The sequence below is a fragment of the Muntiacus reevesi genome, chromosome 16 (assembly GCF_963930625.1).
Source record: "Muntiacus reevesi chromosome 16, mMunRee1.1, whole genome shotgun sequence".
Lineage (NCBI taxonomy): Eukaryota > Metazoa > Chordata > Mammalia > Artiodactyla > Cervidae > Muntiacus > Muntiacus reevesi.
In genome coordinates this window covers 56,281,859-56,306,687 of record NC_089264.1, presented here as the reverse complement: position 1 = coordinate 56,306,687, position 24,829 = coordinate 56,281,859, and the positions used below count along the sequence as shown (strand labels likewise).

General features: G+C 43.8%; 1 protein-coding gene and 1 pseudogene across 10 annotated transcripts in view; one reads left to right on the top strand and one right to left on the bottom strand.

Moving 5' to 3' along the window:
- Positions 1-24,829, top strand: part of APBB2 (amyloid beta precursor protein binding family B member 2) — a 357,434-nt gene that overhangs the window by 120,437 nt on the left and 212,168 nt on the right. For 9 of the 10 annotated variants that reach the window (XM_065907600.1, XM_065907606.1, XM_065907605.1 and 6 more), the window contains one exon: positions 16,131-16,250. The exons of the other annotated variant lie outside the window; for it this stretch is intronic. The gene's annotated coding sequence lies outside the window, so the exon portion shown is untranslated. The remainder of the gene's footprint in view (positions 1-16,130; positions 16,251-24,829) is intronic. 10 annotated transcript variants of the gene reach the window in all.
- LOC136147899 (solute carrier family 35 member E1 pseudogene) lies at positions 2,447-3,373 on the bottom strand (annotated as a pseudogene).

The following is a 24,829-nucleotide window of genomic DNA, read 5'->3' as shown; positions in this document are numbered from 1 at the left end:
GGTTTGATTTTTCCCAAATAATGAATGACTTAAAATAAGGTGCTTAAAAATTCCACACTGAGTCTCAAGGTAGTGAGCAAACGCTATTTAAAAGTGCCCTCTGAGCCTCAGTTTCCCCCCTTCAGTAAAATGAAGGGATTGGGTTTGAGTTAGTTTTGCAGGCCACACCACGGATGGGTGAACTAAATTTGCTTTTACAGACCCCCGCAGGGAGGAGGGTGAAGGAACCCACCTGCAAATGTGGATGTGAGAGGAGGAGGAGTGGCTGAGCCAGGGCAGCAGGTGGCTGGAAAACCGACCTTCGTGAGGTCCACGTCCACTCTGAACTTTCAAGTCTCAAAAGTATGTCTTTGTATTCTGATCTGATCGAATATGATTGTCTCATTCCAGTGTATGTACTCACTGTGGATTTATGTACAGAACTAAATATCCGTTTATTCATTTATAAACCGTAATGAAACCAGTCAGGTATTTCCCCTCACCAGCAGAACTTGCTTTGGAAAAACAAATACACAAATTTCAGAAACCTCAGAAATTTCATCAGACCTGCAGGAAAGCATAATTCATTTTGGAGTTCAATTTTATGTTCAAGGAATCAGTTCCTATCATAAAGACAATTACTGTAATCTCTTTGCCATGCAAAATTATCCCCATTTATTGTGGACCAACTGCAGGTCCAACTACTGCCTCTGATGAAGGCACTCGGCAAGTTCACAAATAACATCCTTGAGGACGGCCCCTTCCTGTTGCGCACAGCGAAGTCTCAGAACTTGGGGCCAAAGTAAATAAAAAGCAAGGCAACATCAAATGGTTCTCCTGAGGCCACTGGTACTAAACTCAAGCCAGAAGGCGACCTCATGACCTCTCCAGGAGCTGCCCATCCATGAGCGACAAAATGTAACCTCTATGTACAAAGTTCCAACTGTGAAAAACAAATAGGACTTGAACATAAGCTACAGTTGGCACTTCCTCTCGGAGCAGAGAACCATCTCACATGTCAGAAGGTAAAAGGTAACCTGAGGTCCCATATGCTGATCAAACCAAGTGCCTGTTCAAGAGTGTAGGCGCAGGGCAGAGGAAGAAGGCAGCCAGCAGTCAAGGGAGGGTCCCCTCTGAGGCCACAATCTCTTGTGATGCCAGTGTCCTGACCTGGACCTCAGCACACGGGTTACCCTTGGAGCTCACATAATCTTCCTGGTGATGTGATTCTGCTAAAACCCAAACTTCTTGACCAGAGACTGATTTAGCAAACCAGATCCTAGCCTGGTGCTTGCCCTTTCCCTGGGACGTGATTCAGATCCTGACGGAAACACCGCTAGAGCAGCTAACGGAATCAGAGTGCCAAGCTCTGTGACACAAAAGTATGGGGATGACATTCTTGATTCATCTCACTTTCAGAGGTTGTGGTCACTAGAAAAGCGCTTCAGAACACTTCATTCCTTCCTACTAGATGCAGACATATGCCGAGACAGGCATCGCCAGCAACCTTTCTTGTTTTTAAACGTTTAAAAACCAAAGGGGCTTCCAACCATAAGCCAGTCTGCATGCATTCTGCACCCCCTAAGAGGGGGATGAGGGGTGGGGGACCAAGGCGAAGAACAGACAACTGCAAAATATGCCCTAGAAAAATGCAAGATCCTCATAAAACCAACATCTCACCAGATATCCTGTTAAGCACAGTGTTGAAGGCTCGTGAGAAAACAAAGTGAGTGCTGTAGTTTAGCTTGGAATGCTGAACATGATTTCGAACGATCCTTCTTGCTGCTCCGAGAGGAGAGTCGTTCCATTCCAGCAAAGGAAGAGAGTCGGGAGTCAGCAGCCACCCTTCCCTTTCGGTCGGCACACCAACTCTGACTTGTGGGTGAGAGAATTAGGCTCTAAGGATTCAATGCTAATTGCAATTGCTCTGCACTGAGAAATGTTGGCCAGAGTTGCAAACCGTCATGGGGCTGACCCAGAGCTGAGTCCACCTTTGTGGTTGGAGATGTTTTCGTAACTCTTGCACTCCTCTGCTCCACACCTGCTTCGGTCCTGCGCCTGCCTGACAGTGGCCAGTCACAAAGCACCACCCTAGGGTCCTTTCCTCGCCACCCTCCCTGCAAAGCACATCTCGCCGGCTGAGCTCTGTGTCCTTTCCAGAGAGGGTCCTGGCTGGAAAGCAGAATAAGAACTCTGAAGAACAGACTTGGGGAAGTAAGTCTACACAGAAAGGTAAAAACCTAGCCAAGGTTTCCAGAGTGACGCTGCCCTCAGAAGACAACGCTCCTGGAAGAAAGGGCGTGAAACCCTGGAGCTCGGGGTGGTGGTCCCCACGGTCTTCTGCTGGTTCCGCACCATCCCCCCTTGGCTGGGTTGTACATTCACTGGTTGTCAGGAGTTTCTGATGCTACTGGGGGCGGGGATGGAGGAGAGGACTGGCAGAACGTCCTGCCCAGCTCGCGAGGCTCTACACGTCATATCGGTTCAAAGTGTACGAGTTTGGGTAGGTGGGCCGGCCGTACTGGAAGTGATCTGTCAAGATGTTGTTGCGGCCGTACTGGTAGTCGCTGTGTGGGGGGAAGAGTGTGCCGTTGTGGGGCTTCTCCAGGGCGCTCCGGGGGTGCTCCTTACTGCTCAGGTCCCCCGTCGTGATGGGGAGGAGGTGCTTCCGGGCTTGCTGGTTCGCGTCTTACTTGGTCTTGTTGTACAGAAAGACTCCGAGGATGGCCGTCATCATGCCCAGGACGTTGGTGCTGGTGACGGGGTTCCGCAGCCTGATGCGGGACACCGTGATGACCATGATCCTCTTGGTGGCGTTGGCGACCGAGTAGCTCAGAGGGCTGATGAGGTTGAGGATGCTGAAGGCGATGACATTCTGAGCAAAGTTACAGAAGCCGCTGACAGCCAGGAGCAGGAGCGTCCAAGGCCACTGGGCCACAGAGGTCAGGTCGCTGCTGACCAGGAAGGCCGAGAGATCTACCAGGACCCATGTGGGGATCATAAAAAAGACGGCATGGCAGCCCAAGATGTTCAGCAGCCGGAGATGGTGGATCCTTGAATCTCTTAAAACCTTTTTGGAGAAAATATTCTGAAGCAAGAAGCACAGTGTGGCAGCAAGGACGCTGACAAGCCCCCACATGTCAAAGGACAGCTCGGTGACGGTGGCCAGCAGGACGCCGCTAATGATGGGGATGAGTGACAGGTACACCTTGGTGCTCTGTTTCTCCTTCATGATGATCCGGGACAGGAGGACCGCCCAGATGGGCATGGTGGCCTTGACGGTGTGCGCGCAGGACACAGGCACCTTCCATGTGCTGACGTGCGCGGACACTGCTGCGAAGCACTTGCCGAAGGCGAGCGGCAGCACGTAGCGCGGGTAGAAGCGCGGAGGATTTATTTTTTAAAGAGCGCTGTCTTTGGTGTCAATATAATACCGGTTTCATAGAATGAGTTTGGAAGTGTCTTTATTTTTTTCTTAGGAGGACTTGGGAAGGATTGGTGTTAATTCTTCTGTAAATGTTTGATAGAATTTACCAGTGACGCCATTGGTCCTAGGCTTTTTTTTCTGAGATTACTGACCAATCTTGTTACAGGTCTGATTTTCCTTCTTCATAATTCCATCTTGCTAGGGGTAATTAGAAAGATACCTATTTTGTGATATCTAGGTTATCAAATTTGTTGCCATACAATTGTTCATAGTACTCTTTTATAATTCTCTTTGAATTCTCTTTTATAATTTCTTTAAAATTGGTAGTGATTTCGTTTTCATTTCTGATTTTATTTGAATCTTCTATATTTTTTTTTTATCTAAAGGTTTGTCAGTTCTGTTGGGCTGTTAAAGATCCAACTTTTGGCTTTGTTGATTTTTCTGAGGTTGGCTTTTATGACTTTTATTCATTTATTCATTTTATTCATTTATTCTTACACTACTAACCAAACTGATATTTATATTAGTTTAATATTAGACTTCTGTATTTTGTTTTTGTCATTTTGGCAGTGAATAAGATCCCTTTACCTTATATATATAGGCATATGAAGGGTTTAAATAATTATTGCTTTTAAAATAATGAACTTGCCTTTTTTTTTTTCTTCTTGGATGATATTTTTCTTTCACTGCTTATGGTACGTTCTTAAAATTTGTTGCATTGTTGCGGTTACTGTCTCAGGGATAGTTTAAGTACTGTCCCATGATTTGGTTCCCAACTGTAAAGCTGGTTATATTTTTTTCATGCCAAACTGATAGAAGTTCAGATGAGATTAATTTTCATTATTTTAAATAAAAAAACCAATTATTTATGAAATGGGTGAACCTAGGGAGGAAAATTTACAGGACTAGTAGGTGAAAAGTTACAAATTTTAATTCTGCTTTTGTGAACCATGACATTTCATCCTCTGATGTGAACTTACTGCCTCTTCCCATCCTACCCCCTCATGCATAAATTTGAGATTACCAAAATTCTATCAGTGGTCCTGTCTGTGATTATAAACCAATAGAAAATTTCAGCATTACTTTCAAGGGAATGCCACTCAAAGCCAATCATTTCAAAGCCCCCACTCCAAGCTAAAAAGTCCTGTCTAGGCCTGCTGGTTTACCTTAATTACTGGTGGAGGCGCCTGGGTTCCGTCCTTGCCGTCTCCGGGCTCTGGGGCACGGGCTCGGGGTTAGTGGCCCAAACGGTTAGTCGCTGCACAGCTTGTGGGGTCTTCCCAGGCCGGGGATCGAGCCGTGTCCCGGCCTTGGAGGGCGGATTCCTATCCGCTGTACCCCCAGGGAATCTCTATGTAGAGATTCTTACCGTAAAAGTTTAAAAAAATGTGCTACTTACCATGGTTGAAAGCATAACCTACACAGGATGAAATAGAACCCCTCAGTGTGAATTTCTGGATGATCCCTTAAGCCATTGGAGAAGGGGAAGAACAAAGAAACACTTCTTTAATTCAGGCTTTGGACACGGTGGGTTTTGGAAATAGCAGAGTTTCACTGTTCTGAAATTCATTAGCTAGCTATGAATTTGCCTCCTTTATATTATATATCAGAAACTGACCCTTATTTCAAAATTTCTCAAAAAAGTAGTCGTGGAAAAAGCTTTTGAGACTGCTTTCTTGGCATCCCCCTGCCTTTCTCTTTTAATTTCTGAAGCCGAAGGAGCAGGATTGTGCTTTGCTGTGTCCAGAGCTGTGCTGATTAGATTGCATATTTACTCTGATACACACACACGTTGCCGTGTGGCATCACTGTCCAGTGTAATCCCAAAGAAAAACAGGGAGTGGGGGGATGGCGAGGCGGTTGATCTGAGATTGACTAAAGTAAATTTATCTCAGCTTTTCAAAACACTGCGTGAGCACAATATAATTCACTTGGACAACTGTGGAATGAAACTCTTGTTTTAGCGGCCATTAGATAAATTTCATGGGAACTGACGGCACAGGAGAAGAATTTATGGTAAAGATGCTTTGGCAGTTGAGAGAATTTGAGGTAGCATTTACATCACCAACTGAAATACAGGTAATTTTTTCCCAAGGTGACCTTATAGCCTGACTTCTGTGACTGAGGGATTGATCTCTTGGCAAGTCTTTGTGAAATAACACCACAGAAAGGAAAGTTATGTGTGTACATCCGGCTTTGAATTTATTTTGTAAGCTTTCTTTACAGGGTGGGTATAATCTTGTTCTGTACAATTAGCGAAAACTATAGCTATACTTTGTCTTGAAGCACTTCCTCAATTTCCAAAAACAATGCCCACCACAGAAAGAGCCTTTCTTTCTTTGCATCCACATTTCTATTAATGTCATCATTGCATTTGACTCTTTTATGAGGCCCTTTTGGTCACATCAACAGTTCATTCCAATCTATCTATCTTAACTTCTAGCTTCATCTGCAGAATTTGTGTGGTTAGCCTGACACACATGCATATAAATTGCCTGGGGTTCAGCTTTCTCAGTCCTGGGACTAAATATGCTGCAGTAGGCTGAGCTGATGGATGTAGCTTTTCAGCAATATTGATGTTTCTACCGTTGAGTATAAATCTTTGCATGCCTTGGTTTGCATTTTCATATTCATGTGCAGTTCTTGACCACTGGTTTTCAAACAGCTTCATCTCTCAAAGAAAGCTCTGTGTTGAGTAGAAAGACAAAGAAAATTGTTCTACCTCACCCACTGCTCTTCTGCCCACTCACAACAACAAAGATCGTGAGCACAAGTCTTTTGCCAAATGTGAGTAGTGACAGTTCACAAACTGATTACATTCTCATGGCTTATTGTGAAGTCAGCTTGTGATTTTGTACTTGGAGTGTGTTTTCTAGTGGGAGAAAATAAAGAATAGATGAGCCCATTGAAACTTTTAACCCATAACATTCCAGCAGTACAGTTTTATTTGTAACTTAAAGCTTAACCTTCCCCCATGTTTCCCTGTGGAAAAATGTCCTTAATTCTGCTTTAGTATCATAAGGAACATAAATGTTTCTTTCTTAACCTCAGTAGATGGTCGCCTATCTCCACCTGTGTGTTCTGGGGCAGTGGATCAGGCAGAGTTCTTAGATAGATGCAGTAGAGACTGGCTGAATGGTTTACACAGGAAAGTAATTTGTTGAGAAGATAGTGGGTAGCTTCTAGAACTGCTGGAAGTTGGGAACAGGATGGAGCAATTAGACACTACGCAGCCAGATTCATAGCCAAGGTCATAGGCTATGATTAGTTCAATGCAGGGTGGACTCTTATCACAGATCCTGAACACAGGATCTTGCTAGTTTACACTGACCACACCCCTGGGACCAGACTTTTGCTACCAGATCTGTCGCCTTACCTACCTCTGGGCACTAGATGTTGCCCTCACCTGTGATTTACTCCTGCCTCTGGGTCCAGCTCTCAATGCAGGGCTGGCCAAAACCAGGTCCCATGCCTTAGCTGCAAGGGAGTCCAGGAAGGTCCAGCCATTTTTGTCTCTGTGTTGAAAGGTGTGTCTTTTCAACACTCATTTGATGAGAAATTTCCCGAATATAGGAAAAGAGTTCTGATGTTGAACATTCTCCCTTCTTCTTCCCTCTGTAAGGACAAATCTTCACTGTAAAAAAGCACAGTTGGATCTCTGGTAGATGAGGAGCAGAGAACATGTTTATCCATTTGCAGTTGTGGTTAATGACGCTGTGATCACAAAGATGGAGGAGCCCCCTTTGTGCCCTGGTATCCAGGGTCCTTTCACCACATGTTGACAGTTTATGTGTAACTGATCTCTCATGGAGTGCTCCTTACTAGTTTAAGCTGAAATGCATTCAATTGAATTTTTTAACAATTTGTAGGAGTACACTAAGATTATGTTTGTTTTTTTTAATTTATAGTATAAAGTGAAACTTCACCTTATCAATTTGTCTTTGATTAGGTGGTTTGTATATTTTATTCATAACTTTATACCCTTTTAAAAATGTATTTTTTGTTTGCAGTAATATTGGGGTTGGCCAAACAGTTCATTTGGGTTTTCTGTAAAATCATATAGGAAAACCTGAACTAACTTTTTGATCAACCTAGTACGTGTATATAGGTTACAAGTTCCCGCTTGCATACTTGCTCTATCATTTCCTGTTTCTCAGAAGCAACTGCTTTCAATTCAGTTAGCATTTCTTCTGATATTTACTTCCATGTAGCTAATATCTTTATATTGATATTTCTAGAATTTTTTTTTTCATTTTTAGACATTAAATATTGAGTTTCTATTAAGGAAGAGAAGGAGTTAGCTTTCTTTTATACCCGTTCCCTCAAATACCTGCTTCTCACTCTCTGAGATAGCTGTATCTCCGTAAATATTTTCCGTAGCTGAGTTATGCAGTGTAACATGGCTTTGTTTTCTTTTTTGTGCAGCATGTTTAAAAATCTTTGTTTTTTTCTTTTTTCTTTTTTTGGCTTTCCATTCTATTTCTGTGCTACTTATTCATCCCCAAATTCTCAAATCAGGTCAGACGCAACGGCTGGGCTCTCACTTCTGTGTGTGTGTGACGTTTTTCCGGGACCTTCTGTCTGCCTGCTCCCTTCTGGACTGTTTGCTCTGGAGGCCTTAGGCACAGCTGCTACCTGGAACTTTCCTTTACTGCCACGTTGGGAGTTCTTGATTGACCTGTTTACTGAGGAGCATCTCTCCCGGTTTCCTTTTTCTCTGGGTGGTGGTGGGGCGCACTGCCCACTTGCTTCTGGAGAGAGAGGAGTGTATGTGATGTAATTTTTTTGAGGTCTGGCGTGTGTGAAGATATCACTTAGTCTCTCCTCACATATGATTGATACAGAATTTAAAGTTGGAAATGATTTTCCCCGAGACTTTTGGGGTCCTTGCTTCATTTTCTTCCACTTGCAAATTTGCTCTTGAATTGTTGGATGCTTTTCTGAGTACGGTTATTTTATGTGTGACTTTTTTTTTCTTTTTTTTTTTTTTTATGTAGAGGGTAGCTTGTAGAATCTTTTACTTTTAATCCCCTAATGTTTCATATAAGGTGCCTTGGTGTGTAACTTTTTTCATCCATGATGATCATTTTTGCAGGAGGTAGTGGATGGTAATTTTCTTACCACTGTTTTCTGTATTCTCTTTCCTGAAACTTACTTGTCAGACACGCTGGAACTTTTGTATTTTCCCTTCAACTTCCTTATTGTTTAAAAAAAAATTCCTGACCTCTATCCTTCTCTGATTTTTTTGTTGTTGTTGTTCTACTCTTGGGGAACACTTATCTCTATTCTGTCCCTTCTATGATTTTTAATTTCCGTGATCACAATATTAATTTCTAGCAGCTGTTTCTTGTTCTCACAATATTTCTATTTTATAGCATCTTATTCCTTTTTTTTATGGGTGCAAATATCTTTTTAATAATGGGTATGAAGTGTTTTCCATTTTCAGAAACCCCGTTTCTCCCTGGTTTTGGTAACTGTAGATCTCTTTTCTTGGGCTGGTTAGAAATCCGGCAAATGAAGTTATTTCCATTCGGAGTGTATGCTTTTGCTCAGTCCTCTATTTCAGAATGGTACCTCCACTCAGCCACTCTGCCCTGTGGCCCTGAGTCCCAAGCTTCATGGCTCAGGATGGATCTGGAGGTTTACCCCTTAAAATGTCCTACAAGCAGTTCTCCAGTTTTCACTGCTGCCTCCAGGCTGCCTTCTCCATTCATGCCCCCACTTTAGATGTAACTGTGCCTGGACTAGTACTTTTCTAGGGATCTGTGCCCCACATTCTACCTGTCAGTTCTACCAGTACACATTTAGTTTTGTCTGTCCCTCTTTGAAAATTCACTCATCGTTAGCTCATATGCTTTCCATTTTCCAAAAAATTTTTCCATCAATTTCCCCCTCTTCCATTCCCCTGTGAGTTTATCCCTGACTCTTATTTAGTGGAATCTGGAGGGAATGTAGTTAAGAACATAATTGTAATCCACCACTCAATCCTGAAAATCCCTAATCATTAACTTTTCAAGTTTTATCTTCCTACCTAGAGTTTGCCGAATCCATTAAAAAAAAATTTTTTTTTTTAAAGAAAACTGTTGTTTACCTTCACTTGGTAGAATTAATACTTCTCTGTTTCAGATACCTCATGTTCTTTGTTGACAAGTCAAGACTGAGAGCATGCAGAGCTTCTGAGAGGAAACATTTCTAGTCGAAGGTTCCTGTTTTCATCATCATCAGTAAAGAGTGCCAGGCATCTGTTTTGTGCTAAAGCTTCCTAGAAGTGTTGCTGCCTCCGGAGCAACAAGCAGGAAGTACTTCTGCCCTTAAACCCAAAAATAGATGCTCTTTCTCATTATCATAGCTTAAAAGATCATCTTTTTTAATGAGATGGGCGCATCCCTTGTGGTTTTCATAGATTTAATGATCAGATTATTTAATGCAGAGCTTGGAGAAAAATAGGTCTGGTGAGACAGATAATGGAAGTTTTCCTGAAAGTTAAAGCAACATCAACTTTGTTCTTTTTCTTTCCATAAATCTCTTCTTTTCTCTTTTATTTTTCATTTACTATTTTTGATGGTACTTTAATTTATTAAAATTAATAAAATTTTAACATGTTGGTACATATACATAATTTTCATTCTATTTTAACTTCAAAAGATCATCACTAAGGAAGAAAAAAATTATTTGCAAGAAGATTTGGATGTGTCAGGATTTAAGTATACAGTATATAGTTTTTGTTTTTTTTGTTTTTTCATTTGCTTTTATTAGTTGGAGGCAGATTACTTTACAGTATTGTAGTGGCTTTTGCCGTACGTTGACATGAATCAGGCATGGATTTACGTGTGTTCCCCATCCCAACCCCCCTCCCAGTATACAGTCTTAAGTTGCTTTTGGTAACTCTATTGTATGTTAATGGGTTGGTAGTCAGAAGGAGAGAAGTGGCTTCTTTGCTGATTTTAGGAAGGCCTGTTTGTGTTTTCAAAAGTGGAGCAAGGGAAAATAAAGGGAAGAATAAGGGAAATAATGTATGTGAAAGTGCCATGTAAATTGCTAAATAACATAAAGATGGTAGTTACTATTATTGCAGTGATATAATTTCTAGTGAGAAAGCAAAGATTTAATAAAGAAAAATGGGAAAGGGAGAAAAGAAATCACTTGAATTAAAAAAAATAAAGAAATAAAGTGGGAATATCATAATTCTGGGGAGCGGGCAGAGTTTTTTACAGTCTGGTTTTTTTTAACCTGAAAATGCAATAATACTTGTACTTTCTGTTCAAACAGTTATGTTGAAAACATTTTATTAACAAGGGCTTTCCTGTAGCTCAGAGGGTAAAGAATCTAACTGCAATAGAGGAGACCTGGGTTCGATCCCTGGGTCAGGAAGATCCCCCAGAGAAGGAAATGGCAGCCCACTCCAGTATTCTTGCCTGGAGAATTCCACGGACAGAGGAGGAGCCTGGCAGGCTTAGTCCATGGGGTCACAAAGAGTCGGACACAACTAAGCGATTAACACATGCGAAGAAAGGTTGTTGAAAATAATTTGGGAAGAGGATCTGATCGTATGATGTGGTGCGAGTTGGATAGAAACCACCAGCAGATGAGTTTCTCAGCTCTAAATAAAGATCTGTGTGTCATAGGGCATTCGGGACTGTGTTTCCATTTAATTAAGGTCATTTACATTTGCTTATACTGTTGTTCTTCATACCTTTGCAAGATAGGTATCATTAACCCATTTTACAGATGGATGTAGAAGGCTAATTGACTTGCCTGAAGCTACTTACCCAGTGGCAAAGCCCTCCCTTCTGCGGGTTTTGAGTTTATTTCCACAGATACTTCACATCAGAGCAGTTGATTTAGTTGTGTTCCTGGATATTCAACTTACTGCATGTCTCTAAAGGAAACCCTTGTTGGATAACTGCGTGCGTGTGTGTGCGCGCGCGCGCGTGTATGTGTGTGTGTGTGTGTGACTTAGTTGCTAAGTCATGTCCAACTCTTTGTGACCTTATGGACTGTAGCCCACCAGGCTCCTCTGTCCATGGAATTCTCCAGGCAAGAATACTGGAGTGGGTTGCCATTCCCTTCTCCAAGGTATCTACCCAACTCAGGGGTTGAACCCAAGTCTTCTGCATTGGAGGCAGATTCGTTACCACTGATCCACCTGAGAAGCGTCATAACAACTGTAGGAGGTAAATATTGCTATTATTTCCAGTTATGGATAAGGAAACTGAGGCATGGTCACTTACTAATAACACCCCAGGGCACATTTTGGGTTTGGATGTGTTTGTACTAAAGGACTTCCTGTGAGTCTTAAGGAATAGGAGTTGAATTCTATAAGAACCAAGAAATAAACAAAAAAGACATCTTGGCTGCCCTAGTATGGGTTCAGAATGTGAACTGTGTCCTTCAAAGCTTATCTGGAACTTGGTATTTTAAGTTTTAGTTCTCTTAGGCTTTTTAATTTTATTTGGTTTCCAGACTCATAGCTGACTTGAGGAAGGGAAAGATTGATACTTGAACAGTAATGAAACTCACCTCCTGATGGCCAGGGAGAGGAGATAACCAAACTTGGCAGGCAAAACCTCTCCCCAAAATATAGCATTCACGACCCTTGAGTGGAGGAGCAGACATCCCTCTGTTCCTGGAAAGGTGGTCTTGCCCTGGCCGCTCTGGGTGGGGTCAGTGGGTTACCGGCAGCACCCACATAGAGCCAGCCTTTCACCCTGCCCCTCTATCCCGTCCATCATCTTCCACTCAGCCTGACTCCACTTAGCCCGAGACCTGGATCTGTGGCTCAGATTTCACCTTTGTTCTCCTTTTTCTTGGTGTTTGAATTTCAGCAGCCTCTTCCTTTTGGTTCCCAGAGTGTCCATCCAGCTCATGCTGGTAGAGACTGAAGATCTTCTTAGTATCCACTGGGCCCCTGTCTTTTCCTCAGTCAGTGTTTCTCGTGTTCTAATAGAGCAAGATAATTGATAGTCATATTGATGATTCTGTGCCACCAGAGACTAATTGTTTTCTGGACTCTCTGAGAAGGCATTATCTTTTAGGAGGAAAAAAAAACCCAATATGATTGAAATGAAACCCATTTTATTACTTAAATAGGTCGTCTTTTAGCTATTATGAAAATCTTCATCATCATCATGTCTTACTCCTTGAGGTTTCTAAAAAGCAGAAATTATACAGTATTATAATGCAGGGTGATACCAGAGAATTATGAGTTATAGAATTTAGCATAATCAACTTTCTAGTAGCTTGAACCCTCTTTCATAGCAAAGAAGAGGTTACATTGAACAAAGCCCTTTAGGAAAATATTTTGCTTACAAATTTGTCTTTTAGGGCAGTAGCAGCAAGTACTTAAGTAGAGTGATTATGTTATCATAAAATAGTTAGAAAGGGAGATAGCAGAACAAGTGGTTGTTGACTTGGAATGTTTATTTCGGAGGGAATTCTTGGCATTTTTGCCACATGTCAGCATAATAAGAATTTGGGAGAGAGAAGGGAAGCGTTAATGTATTTGTTGAGGATTAATGTCCCTGTAGAGAGCATCTGTGTTAGTGAATATATTATGGGTTGTATCATAAATGTAGTAATTAGAAAGTCGCACCCTAAACACTTCGTGTACTGGCATAAATATCCCTTTCCTCTCCTTGGTGGCTTGCATTCAAGTGAATAGTGTATTGTTCATCTTGGTCTCCTGGATTCCTTTTTTCTGTTTTTGAATAATTAGTTTATTTTTGGCTGTGCAGGCTTTGCTCGCTGCTGCGAGCAGGGGCTACTCCCTCGCTGCGGTGCTCTGGCTTCTCACTGCCGGGACTTCTTGCTGCCGGCTCTGGGGTACTCAGACTCCAGGAGGTGCAGCGCAGGGGCTCGGTAATTGTGGCTTGTGGGCTCCCGAGCACAGCCTCATTCGTTGGGGTCATGGGTTTAGGTGCTCCACAGCAGGTGGGATCTTCCCGGAACAGGGATCGAACCCGTGTCTCCTGCATTGGCAGGTAGATTCTTCACCACTGAGCCGCCAGGGAAGCCCTGGTCTCCTAGATCCTTAATCAAGAATAGGAAAACGGATGGCAGTGTTCTAGATCTGTTTCCTTCTCGATATATTGCTGTTCGGATGGTGGAGACAGAGTCAGTGTTTCAGGACCGAGTGGCCGAGTGGTTTTTTAACAGTTCAGAAGCGTGGCACAGAGTGCGTTCTAACAGACAAAGCAGCAACCTGCAGTTCCTTACTTTGGGGACTTTGTCCTTCAAGTTGTCTGCAGACAGTGCCCCAGTGTGCGTCTTGTCATGTGTGAGTGTGTTCACTGTGATCGGCGGTGCCCCAGAGCTGCTGTGCTGTAAAAGCAGTGAGAGGATGAATACTACAAATACATGTCGGGATCAGAGTGTTTAGGGAAGCGAGCCTTGATGATCTCATTCGGGTCTGTTGCCCCAGTGGGCTGAGCTGAGCGGGTGGCCGTGTGGACGAGCAGTAGCAGGAGAGGCACCCTGCTGCTGACAGTAATGATGCTCTGTCCTCGGTGAAGGATAACAAAGAAGGCAGACGGATGTGAAGTGGGCAGTTTCTATTCTTTGTGTGCACAAAATGTTCGCACCTACTTATTTTCCCTTTTAAGAGGCATATTGTTTCTCATGATTTCTGAACTGTCTTACTTACACAATATTTATTTATGAGTTCCTAAAGAGTTTCTTGTGTGAAAAGGAAAGTCGGTGCAATTGAAAGCGATTTGCAGCTTGACTCTGACATCAGGGTGGGAAAGCAAGGAATAGAAAGAGTAATTCTGTCCTCACCATTTAATTGGCCTCTTTATCTCCTGGTTGTGAGAACTCTTCACTTACGTATTGGTTTATCGATTGATCCCATATTTGTGGACTGTTTGCTGTATCCCCTGTGCCCCAGGGATGCGGAGACGGATGGCACAGTCTGTAGGCATCCGATGGCTCTGGAACCTTCTCTGTCCTGGCTGACTTTAAGGATAATCACGTGTTTATCTACAATTCTGAAATTCTGTCATCCTCCAACAATGGCCGGTAGATATGGTCATATAACCAAAACAGACTAGTTCTGGAGCAGCCTTGGAGTTTGTGAGGTCACAGAGGTTGCTCGGAAAACAGAAAAGCTGCTTCATAAGGTGCTCTCCATCGCAGTAGACTTTCTAATGAACCTTGCTACGCTTGGAGCTCTTTTCAAGAGCCGAGTTACTCCACCCACTTCCAGGCTCGCCAGAAGCTGAGGTGGAAGCGTGGGCAGGAGCCTGGAGCAGGGTGACGTCTTCAGGGACATTTCACTGGGGAGTCGCGGGCAGGTGCCAGCTCGTCTCCTCCTCTTGCCTTTTCTTTGAGGTGCCTGACTTCACTCTCGTTAGATTGGTCATGATAGAAGGTGTCCGAATGGAAGCATCTTAAGAAGCCTGTAGGGTAGTGGGTCGTGGTTTCATTTAATGAAACTATGTGTAAATCTTTGGAAAGGTTGGCCCTGAGATCAAAAATTATTTTAAGAAGGGAATTCTCCTACCTGACAACCAGACTGGCCCTACTGGTCTCCTTGCCTCTGCTCTGCCCTTTGTGAATCCATCCAGAAAGTAATGTATCTGAAGCTCAGATCTGAGCCATCAGTGGCTCTCTGCAGCCGGTTCAGAGGTTTTGAATGTGTGTACAAGGTTGCGGTCTGGCTCCAGCTTCTTTCCTGGCTTCAGCCTGGAGAGTCTAGCAACACTGAATTACACTGTGCAGTTTCTTCCTTCTGCCTTTTCCGTTGTCCGCTCTCCCACTCCCAGCCTGGCTAAGTCCTGCTCAGCCCGAGGACATGCTAGGCATCCCTTGTATTTGGAAGTCTTCCCTGCTTCTCTGGAAGCAGGGCTTCCATTTCTGGGTTGCTTGCCATGAATCCGAGTCACTGTGTGCATTCCACTGCCCTTTGGGGATCATTTCTGTGTGTGTCTCGGTCCCAATAGACTTTGCTTTCCTTAAAGACAGAGACAGTGTCTTATCTCTGTAGCTCTCAAGCCTAGCACAGTGCTTCGCATATAGGAGGCGTCCAGCGAATGATTTTTAAGTGAAAAATTGATAAGGACAGTGAATCAATTTGTCTACAAAACTGGGCACAAGTAATCCACGCAGAGTAGTACCTTTACAAGGGGGCACGAAGTGGGGCTTCCGGGGTGCTGATAATGTTCTAGGTTTTGATCGGGTGTGTTCAGTTTAGGAAAATTCATTGAGCTGTCCATGTGTGATATGTGTCATTTTCTGTATGTTTTACTTCAATGAAAAGTTTAAAAAAATTAGATATTTTTGTTGTTCAGTACAGAAAATCTCATGTCTCCTTTCAAGCTTTTCAAGTTTTTATAGGTATGAGTTTAGATGTGACAGCAAAGAGCCAGGCTGGTGCTATTCCTTGGTGTGAAGAAGAGTGAGATGAGAAAGCATCAGCGTGGGTGGGGTCGTCTGGTCTTCTCAAGAGGGCCAGTGAGGGCCGGCACTGATGGACAGACTTGGGGTCACCTGTGCTGCTGTCACACTCAATAGGGGGACCACATGCTAATTATCAGCGTGCTCTGGGCCTTCCGGCAGTGGCAGGGAGACTTCATCTTGGATGTGGCCATGAATAATTCATCAACCTGGTTATCTGGAAATTTGTGGTCATCATTAGCATTTTAATGAAAAAAAAAGCAATCATTATCCTAAATCTGTTTTTTTATTTCTGCTTTTTTTTCTTCTTTTTGTCTCCCTCCTATAACAGCTTAACCATCTCAGTCTTTCCTGAGTACTTGGAAACTGCCGGGGTCCCTGACAATGTGCTGACTGGTCGTCGCTATGGGCAGACGGTACCCAGAGGCTCACTGTCATCCAGGCAGCTCATGTACGTATGGGATTTGTCTCTCTCTTTTTTCCCCCCTTTAATTTTCCCTGTCGAATATGGCAGGGTACTGAACTGGTGAAGGTTTATGAGATATACATGAGAGTATTCAGAAATGCAGGAGAATGGATTGCTCTAGGGTAAGTTTTTAATATTGAATGATGGGAAATGTTATCTAAATTAGGGTTTTTATAAATCAGTGGCCCTATAAGACAGACCAGAAGTGTGTCTCAGCAGTCTTTCTTTTCTGTTTCAGTATATCCACTTACACATAGGTTTTCTGTTTTTGCTTGTTTGTTGAAGCTTTCCTTTTTCATTGTAATATACAACATTTGAAACAATAGCAGTGCCGTAAATTAGAAACACTTCCCAGTGACTTAAAAAATAGCTTTGAAATAAAAAAATTCATGGACCCAGAAGAGGTCCTCAGGGTATGTCATGGTTGAATGCGTATTGGCGAGAGTTCCCAACTCTAATATCTTACCATTCTCCACAGGAGGAAAGTGTTGATTCTCCCAGTGATGACTTACTGTGTCTCACAACAGTTCCCTTTTTCCAGTATTGGTCTTTTGGGAATGTCCACAAATGCAGCCTTTTCCTGTTTGGTCCCACTCTGATTAACTTAGGAGAAAAATGGTCGTTGTGCATTTGATGATCTCTTATTTCTATAAAGTGTAGTCTGTCTCAGACTTATTTGTTTCCCCCCCTTTAGCCTCTAAACCTTAGGACAACTCTTTAGGTATTTACTTATTTGTTTATTTATTTTTTTTGCATCCCTTTGGACCTCTGGAATTTTGGCTTCAAATCAGGGATGTGTGTTGGGTCATTCTTTGCAATACTTGTGCTCCCCATCCTTCCATAGTTATGTTTATTCATAGTCACCCTTAAGCCCTATCTTCTTGTACATTTCCCTCTTTTTTTTTTTTTTTTTTGCCTTCATAGAAAAGTTAGAACCACCCTCAACCCTTTCCCCAGACAATTGCTTCTAAAATAAGCCAGATCGTCAGAAGCAGCATCGGAAGGGAGAGCTGACAGCCTCCGACCAAGCATGCCAGCGGTAGAGCCCCTGGGTGGGAGCCATGGCCTTTGCACCTCCACTTTCGTATCCTTCAAGGGCATCCCTGTATTACCCTAAAATCAGCGATTTTCACAGTGAACGTAATCAGAGAAAGCTTACCCTTGTGACACTGTAAAATGGAGATTGGCAAAGGGTGGCCCATGAGTCAGATCCAGCCCATTCCTGTTTTTGTAGGGACTGACAGAGATTTTCATGTTTTTGAATGGCTCCCTGCCTAATCTGTGGTTTTTGCCTCTTGGCCCTCAGAGCCTGAAATATCTACAGTTTGACCTGTTAAGAAGAAATTTTGCCTATCTCTGCTATAGAAATACTTTGAAGGCATGTACTATGATTGAACCATATGAACTTGCTAATATTCAACTGTTTTTGACCTACAAAATTGCTGATTGCTTATGTGGTGGTTTAGTCGCCACATCATGTCTGACTCTGTGGCCCCATGGACTATAGCCCGCCACGCTCCTCTGGCCATGGAATTCTCCAGGCAAGAATACTGAAGTAGGTAACCATTCCCTTCTCCAGAGGATCTTCCCCAGCCAGAGACTGAACCTGGGTCTTCTGCATTGCAGGCGGATTCTTTACCAACTGAGCCACCAGGGAAGCCCATGATTGCTTATGGTTCAGTCTAAGATATTTCGAGGAAATTCTTCCTTTAACATGGTTAAAATTTTAAAATTTGGGTTCTTGGAGCAGAAGGAGTGAATTACCTTGGAAAATTCGCAAGTGTTGGCCTGCTCGTCTGGGCCAAGCCCAGGAGGGTGTGATCAAGGCCTGGAGGGCCATCACTGTGCCGGCCCCGTACTGCTCACCCGCCCTGGCTGTCCTGCCTTTCCTTCTCTCCCGCTCATGGGGTGGACATTTCCTCCTTTTCTTAAGAAATGGCCGTTTAAAAAGCTTCCACAGTACTAGGCACGTACAATCGTTTCTTCTGGCCTTTCCTTGACTTCCTCTGTTCTCAGTGATGAGAGACGTGGCTCCTGTTTGTTCTTCTGTTCTGTGCCACTCTCTGTGTCCTGAATTTACTAGAGATTCTCCACTTCAAGTGGGATATGCTCTGGAAAGTTTGTATTATCATCCTCAAAACTGAGGCTTGAAGCCACAAAGTAACTTGACCGTGCGGAGTTGCAGTCTGAGCCTCAATTCACTGCCTCTGCTTGTGTCCTCTCCTCCCGCCAGACTTGCTGGTGACCCGGTCATCATTGGGGTGATCACTTGTTTAGATATTGTCCACTTCTCTGTTCCCCACGCCATATCTTTTAGTAATATGGTCTTAGAAGCCTAGAAGATTCAACATCAAATGAGGCTGATATCTGTCTCAAATCTCCTTTTTTTTAATCCATTATTTGAACCCAGTTACTAGAGGTAAATCTGTAGGCCCTCAGAGAGAACTTCATATCGAGAGAGTATAATAATATAGTAACAACACTTTCAAGATCTTGCAAGTCATATATGTTTACTATAGAAAATTTTAACTTAATTTTTATTTTATATTGGGAGACAGTTGCTCTTCAGTGTTGTGCTAGATTCTGGCATACAGCAGAGGGAAGCAGTTATGCATATAGACAGGAATCCATGCTTTCTCAGATTGGTGTCCCGTGTCGGCAATCACAGAACACTGCACAGAGTTCCCTGCGCTGCGCAGTGTTATCTGGTTTCCATGCAGCAGTGTGTTTGCGCTGGTCATCTTATGTATGGCAGTGTGCCCGTGTTAACCCCAGACTCCTCACTTACCCCCCGCGTCTTCCCCTCTGGCAACTGGAAGTCTGTTTTCTAAGTCTCTGAGTCTGTTATTCTTTTGTAAATAAGTTCATTGGTGCCAGATTTGTAGATTCCACATATAAGTGATATATGATGTTGGTCTTTGTCTGTCTAACTTCACTTAGCATGATGGGTTCATCCCTGTTGTTGCAAATGGCATTATTTCATTCTTTCTTTCTTTTTTTTTTTGCTGAGTAATGCATGGGTGCTTAGTTGTGTCCAAATCTTTGTGACCCCGTGAAGTGCAGCCCAGCAGACTCCTCTGTCCATGGAAGCTTCCAGGCAAGAATACTGGAGTGGGTTGCCATTTCCTTCTACAGGGGATCTTCCCAACCCAGTGATTGAGCCCCCACCTCTTGCGACTCCTGCATTGGTAGGCAGATTCTTTACCATTTCGCCACCTGGGAAGCTCATGGCTGAGTAATATTTCATTGTGTATATGCATAATGTCTTCTTTAGCCATTCCTGTGTTGATGGACCTTTAGCTTGCTTCCATGTCTGGGCTATTGTAAATAGTTCTGCAGTGAACTTTGGGGTGCATGTATCTTGTAGAATTAGGGTGTTCTCTAGACATATGCCCTGAAGTGGGATTGCTGGATCATATAATAACTCTAGTAGCCTTTAAGTCTTCAAAGCTTCAACTTTCTCCACTGACTCTGATTTCCATTTTCAGTTCTGGCCCAAGGATTTATTTCTCATGATTTTGAGTTGTTTTCTTCGTATTTAAAAAGTTGTTAGGTCTTTTTTTTTATTTATTTATTTTTTAAATTAGTTGGAGACTAATTACTTCACAACATTTCAGTGAGTTTTGTCATACATTGACATGAATCAGCCATGGAGTTACACGTATTCCCCATCCCGATCCCCCCTCCCACCTCCCTCTCCACCCGACTCCTCTGGGTCCTCCCAGCCCACCAGGCCCGAGAGCTTGTCTCATGTATCCCACCTGGGCTGGTGATCTGTTTCACCATAGATAATATACATGCTGTTCTTTCGAAATATCCCACCCTCACCTTCTCCCCCAGAGTTCAAAAGTCTGTTCTGTACTTCTGGGTCTCTTTTTCTGTTTTGCATATAGGGTTATCATTACCATCTTTCTAAATTCCATATATATGTGTTAGTATGCTGTAATCATCTTTATCTTTCTGGCTTACTTCACTCTGTATAATGGGCTCCAGTTTCATCCATCTCATTAGAACTGATTCAAATGAATTCTTTCTAACGTTGTTAGATCTTATTCAGTTTTTTCATGTATTTGAAACAGGCAGTCTTTTTTTGTCATCTTTGCTTACCGTATTGACTAGAAACTTTACTGCTGCAACCTGATTAAAGGATTTTTAAGCCTTTTGAATCATCCGATTATAATCCCTGATTTCCTTAGAACTTTAAAGAGAAATAGGTGTTAAATAAATATTCCTTCAGTGGATGGGTGTTCTGCGGATCCTTTTACTGAGTTGCCTTGCGTCTGAATAGCCACACTTGTGTAGTTTAGTGAACTGCAGTCTCAGTGATGGACATCTCATTCTTCGTGGAATACCACCTTCCGTGCACAGCTCGAAATCAGTAGGTTTGGCTCTAGATTGTCAGATGTTATGTGAACCGAAGCTGTGAAATTGTTTTACGAGGCCTGTCTCCTAGCAGTATTTTTAGGTTATTTATAAATACAGAAATATATTTCATGTCCTAGTAAGTAAGGGTCTATCTTGACTTTATGAGTAATAAAGAAAGGTTGCTTCTATGTGTTTATCTTTCTCTGAAGAAGAATCGTCCAAAGTTCAGTCGTCCAAGTTAAAATCCCTTCTTTGTAAATTTTTTTCTTTTTAAAAAAATCCTTCTCTCATCTGTTTCTTCTGAGCTAGAGATTTGAGGTCTTGTTTTGTTGTCATTAAAAAAAAAAGTTCTCCTTTTACAAGGATGCTGTGGATCTAATGCTTTCCTCTGCAGGAACAGGGAGAAGGGAGCGAAGTAGCCTCATGTCGGGTCTTCAGTGTTAGGAGTCAGCATCCTGGAAGGCAGCCCACCTGGTGTCTCTGCCAGCTGCAGAAGGAGACCCTGAAAAACACGGCAGAATAGTTCTTGGAGAGCTGAGTATGCGTCCCTTTTCTATTTCCAAACACTGGCCTTGTTGCTGCAAGGGAACCTGTTGGTAGAGTGTAGTGAGTACCTGCATTTCTAGGATAACTGTAGGGCTCTGAGCAGCCTTTTCCTCACACCCCACGTGAAGAGGATTGGGTTGGTGGGGATGGATAGCCTTCTGGATACATGGGTAGGCTTTGACTCAGGGAGAGAGAAGGTGTGTTATCCTTGGGGAGGGGCCACAGCACTTTCTGCCAGGGGAGTAACTGGGTGAAAATGTCCCAGCCAGACTGGGGCTTCCCTGGTAGCTCAGACGGTAAAGCTAGTCTGCCTACAATGTGGGAGACCCGGGTTCGATCCCTGGGTCGGGAAGATCCCCTGGAGAAGGAAATGGCAACCCACTCTAGTATCCTTGCTTGGAAAATCCCATGGACTGAGTATCCTGGTAGGCTACAGTCCAAGGGGTCGCAAAGAGTCGGACACGACTGAGCGACTTCACTTTCTTTCACTTTCTGGGAGCCTCTGGAAAGGAAAGAACAGAAGTGAGCAACTTTATGGGGCAATTTTGAAGCCAAAGCAAATAGAATTGTTTTTCGAGGTTTCTTGGACATTGGCTCATTTATGCAAATTCAGAATTGTTCTTTGGGGAAGTGGACTTGGGTGAACTGAATGAAGGTCATGAAAACCAGTGCAGAATGAAACCCATAGAATTCTGAAAGGAATGACTTGGTATATATCAGATTCACGAGATAGGTCCGTTTGTTGTTAGCATCTGTACCTTCTAGACCTTCCTTGTATGAGAATGTGGATAGATGGATGGATGGATGGATAGATAGATAATAGAGTATATAGAAATAGAAACTAGCAAGCTATTTGAATAGTCTGTTAAGAATGTTTTGTTAAAGCTATATTTAGACTTTTCAGTCATTTTCTCTCTCTCAGTTTTATGGAAAATACTTAAATCCATGGGCTTACTCTTGATTTCTCCTTTGAATTCTTTCTTGGGACTGTCCAATTATGGGGAAAAAACAGATTCCCATCTCTTAGGGTACAAGAACATTCCTCAAAAAGCTTAAGTTATATATTGCTCATTTGGAATTTGATACCAATAAATCCACCATGACTTGGCTAAATCATGCATACCTGCTACCATCTTATCCTTGTGACTGGGGCCTGGTTAGCAGTAAAGAGGATTTCCTGATCATCAGGAGATAGAAGATTTTTTTTTTTGAAGTCACTCTTTCTCACACTGAAGGGTCCAATTTAAGGAAAACTTTAGTCACTCAGTTGTGTCCAACTCTTTGCAGCCCCATGGATTGTAGCGCCCTAGGTTTCTCTGTCCATGGGGTTCTTCATGCAAGAATACTGGAGTGGGTAGCCATTTACTTCTCCAGAAAATCTTCCTGACCCAAGGATATAACCTGGGTCTCCTGCATTGCAGGCAGATTCTTTAGTGCCTGAGTCACCAGACTAGACTTCTGTTTGTTTTCCTGGTTGAGTGACAGAGTGGAGTTAAGGCTGGTCAGGTGATCGGAGCCAGTCAACAGATGCATTGATGCTACACTCGAAATACTGTGCTGGCTTTTCTGGAGGGTTGAGAAGAGTTACATATGGCCCTTGAACAGTTGATGTTTTTATAGGTAGACATGACTAAAGGTAGTAACTGCATTGCTGCTGCTGCTAAGTCGCGTCAGTCGTGTCCGACTCTGTGCGACCCCATAGACGGCAGCCCACCAGGCTCCCCCATCCCTGGGATTCTCCAGGCAAGAACACTGGAGTGGGTTGCCATTTCCTTCTCCAATGCATGAAAGTGAAAAGTGAAAGTGAAGTCGCTCAGTTGTGTCCGACTCTTAGCGATCCCATGGACAACAGCCTACCAGGCTCCTCCGTCCATGGGATTTTCAGGCAAGAGCACTGGAGTGCGGTGCCATTGCCTTCTCCAAGTAACTACATTAGGTAGACTCAAATTGTGTGATGTAGCAGTTTAGAGGAGAGGAAGGCTAGTAAAGAAATGTGTAATCAGTGAAGTTCAAGATTTAAAAATCAAATGTAGAGAACATCTTTCTTCAATCAGGCACAAAGGTTTGGGAATAGGTCTGATTCTGATTGTGTAGATGGCAGAGCAGCTATTGGATTGCAGGTGCCATGGGTGGTGTTTGAAGGGCACATGAAATGGGATATCATGGAAGGAACTCATGGAGAGCGGGGTCACACAGTACGGGTCCACTGGAGCGCATAGCCTGGTGAGAACAAAGCATGTTCATGATCATGCCTACTTTTGTTACTATTAATGACTAACACGTGCATAGCCAGACACCATTCTGAGCACGTCAGGTGTGTTCTTGGAATCCTCCAACAAGTGTGTGTGACACAGATGGCTCTCTTATCACTCCGTCACAGCCAAGGGCACTGAGGCACAGACGAGATGAGCAGCTTTTTAAGGTCACATAGTAAGCGGTGTGGTTGGGATTTGAGCCCCAGAGTGAGGCTCCTGGGTGTGTGCTCTTATCCACTGTGCTGCCTGCTCTGGTCACTGTGAGAGGAGTAGGAAGGGGTCACAAGCAAGAGATGTTGTTGCTGAGAGAGAGAAGTCCGGGATCCAGATTGCCGAGGAGCAGGTTCTGAGCATGCAGTGTCTGTCTGGTGGCCACATGGACGTGTTGGGCTTCCCTGGGGGCTCAGCAGTAAAGAATCCACCTGCTAAAGCGGGAGATGGGTTTGATCCCTGGGTCAGGAAGATCCCCTGGAGAAGGGAATGGCAACCCACTCCAGAATTGCCTGGAAGTCCCATGAACAGAGGAGCCTGGTGGGCTACAGTCCGTGGGGTCCAAGGGTCAGACATGACTGAGCGACTAGACCACCACCTGAAGTGTTAAGAGGTCAGCCGCATCGGCCCGTCCTGGAAGCGGGGCAGAGGCAACGGTCTGGAGCACTTGCTGGATGCTGGGCTCTGGGGATACAGCCCTGAATAAGGTGGGTGAGGTCAGTGCTCCCTGGGAACTTCCATTCATTCTGGTGATGGAGGCAGAGAGTGGTGAAGCTCCCTGACAGGAAACATAATTATGGACTGTGGAATGTGCTGTGGAGGCGTTAGTAGCGTGATGGAGTGTTAGTGAGCAGGGCCCATGTGACACGAAGGGACATAGGAAAAGCCGTTCCTGGAGAAGTGGCATTTGATCTGTGACCTGAAGGAGGGGATGAGCCACATGGATAATGGAAAAGCCCGGTGCAGGCTGTGGGAGCAGGCACAGTTAACGGGGCACAAAGGGAGCCTGGGTGGGCCCGGCACAGAGGCGTGGTGGGGCTTGGGGGGTATGAGGATGGGGAAGGAGGCGGGGCTAAAGCAGACTCCAGGGCCTTGGTGAGGGGTTTAGATCATTTCCTCAGAGCAGTGGGAACCCAGTGAACATTAAATTGATGGGTGGCCTGGTCCCATGGGAGATCCAGGGGGGCAAATGGATGCACCTGTTTGAGCAGGCAGGGGAAGCGGGGAGGCTGAGAGCAGAGGGGAAGTAAGGTGGGGAAAGAACATTTAGAATGCTTTTCCCCCACCTGGTACCTTGAATGTTTGAGCTGCAGCTAATGTGGCCTTTCTGGCTCGGGGAAGATGAACCCCACCTGAGGTAAAGCTTTTGAGTGTTTGGGTTGTGATCAGGCTTCACGGCAGCAAGAC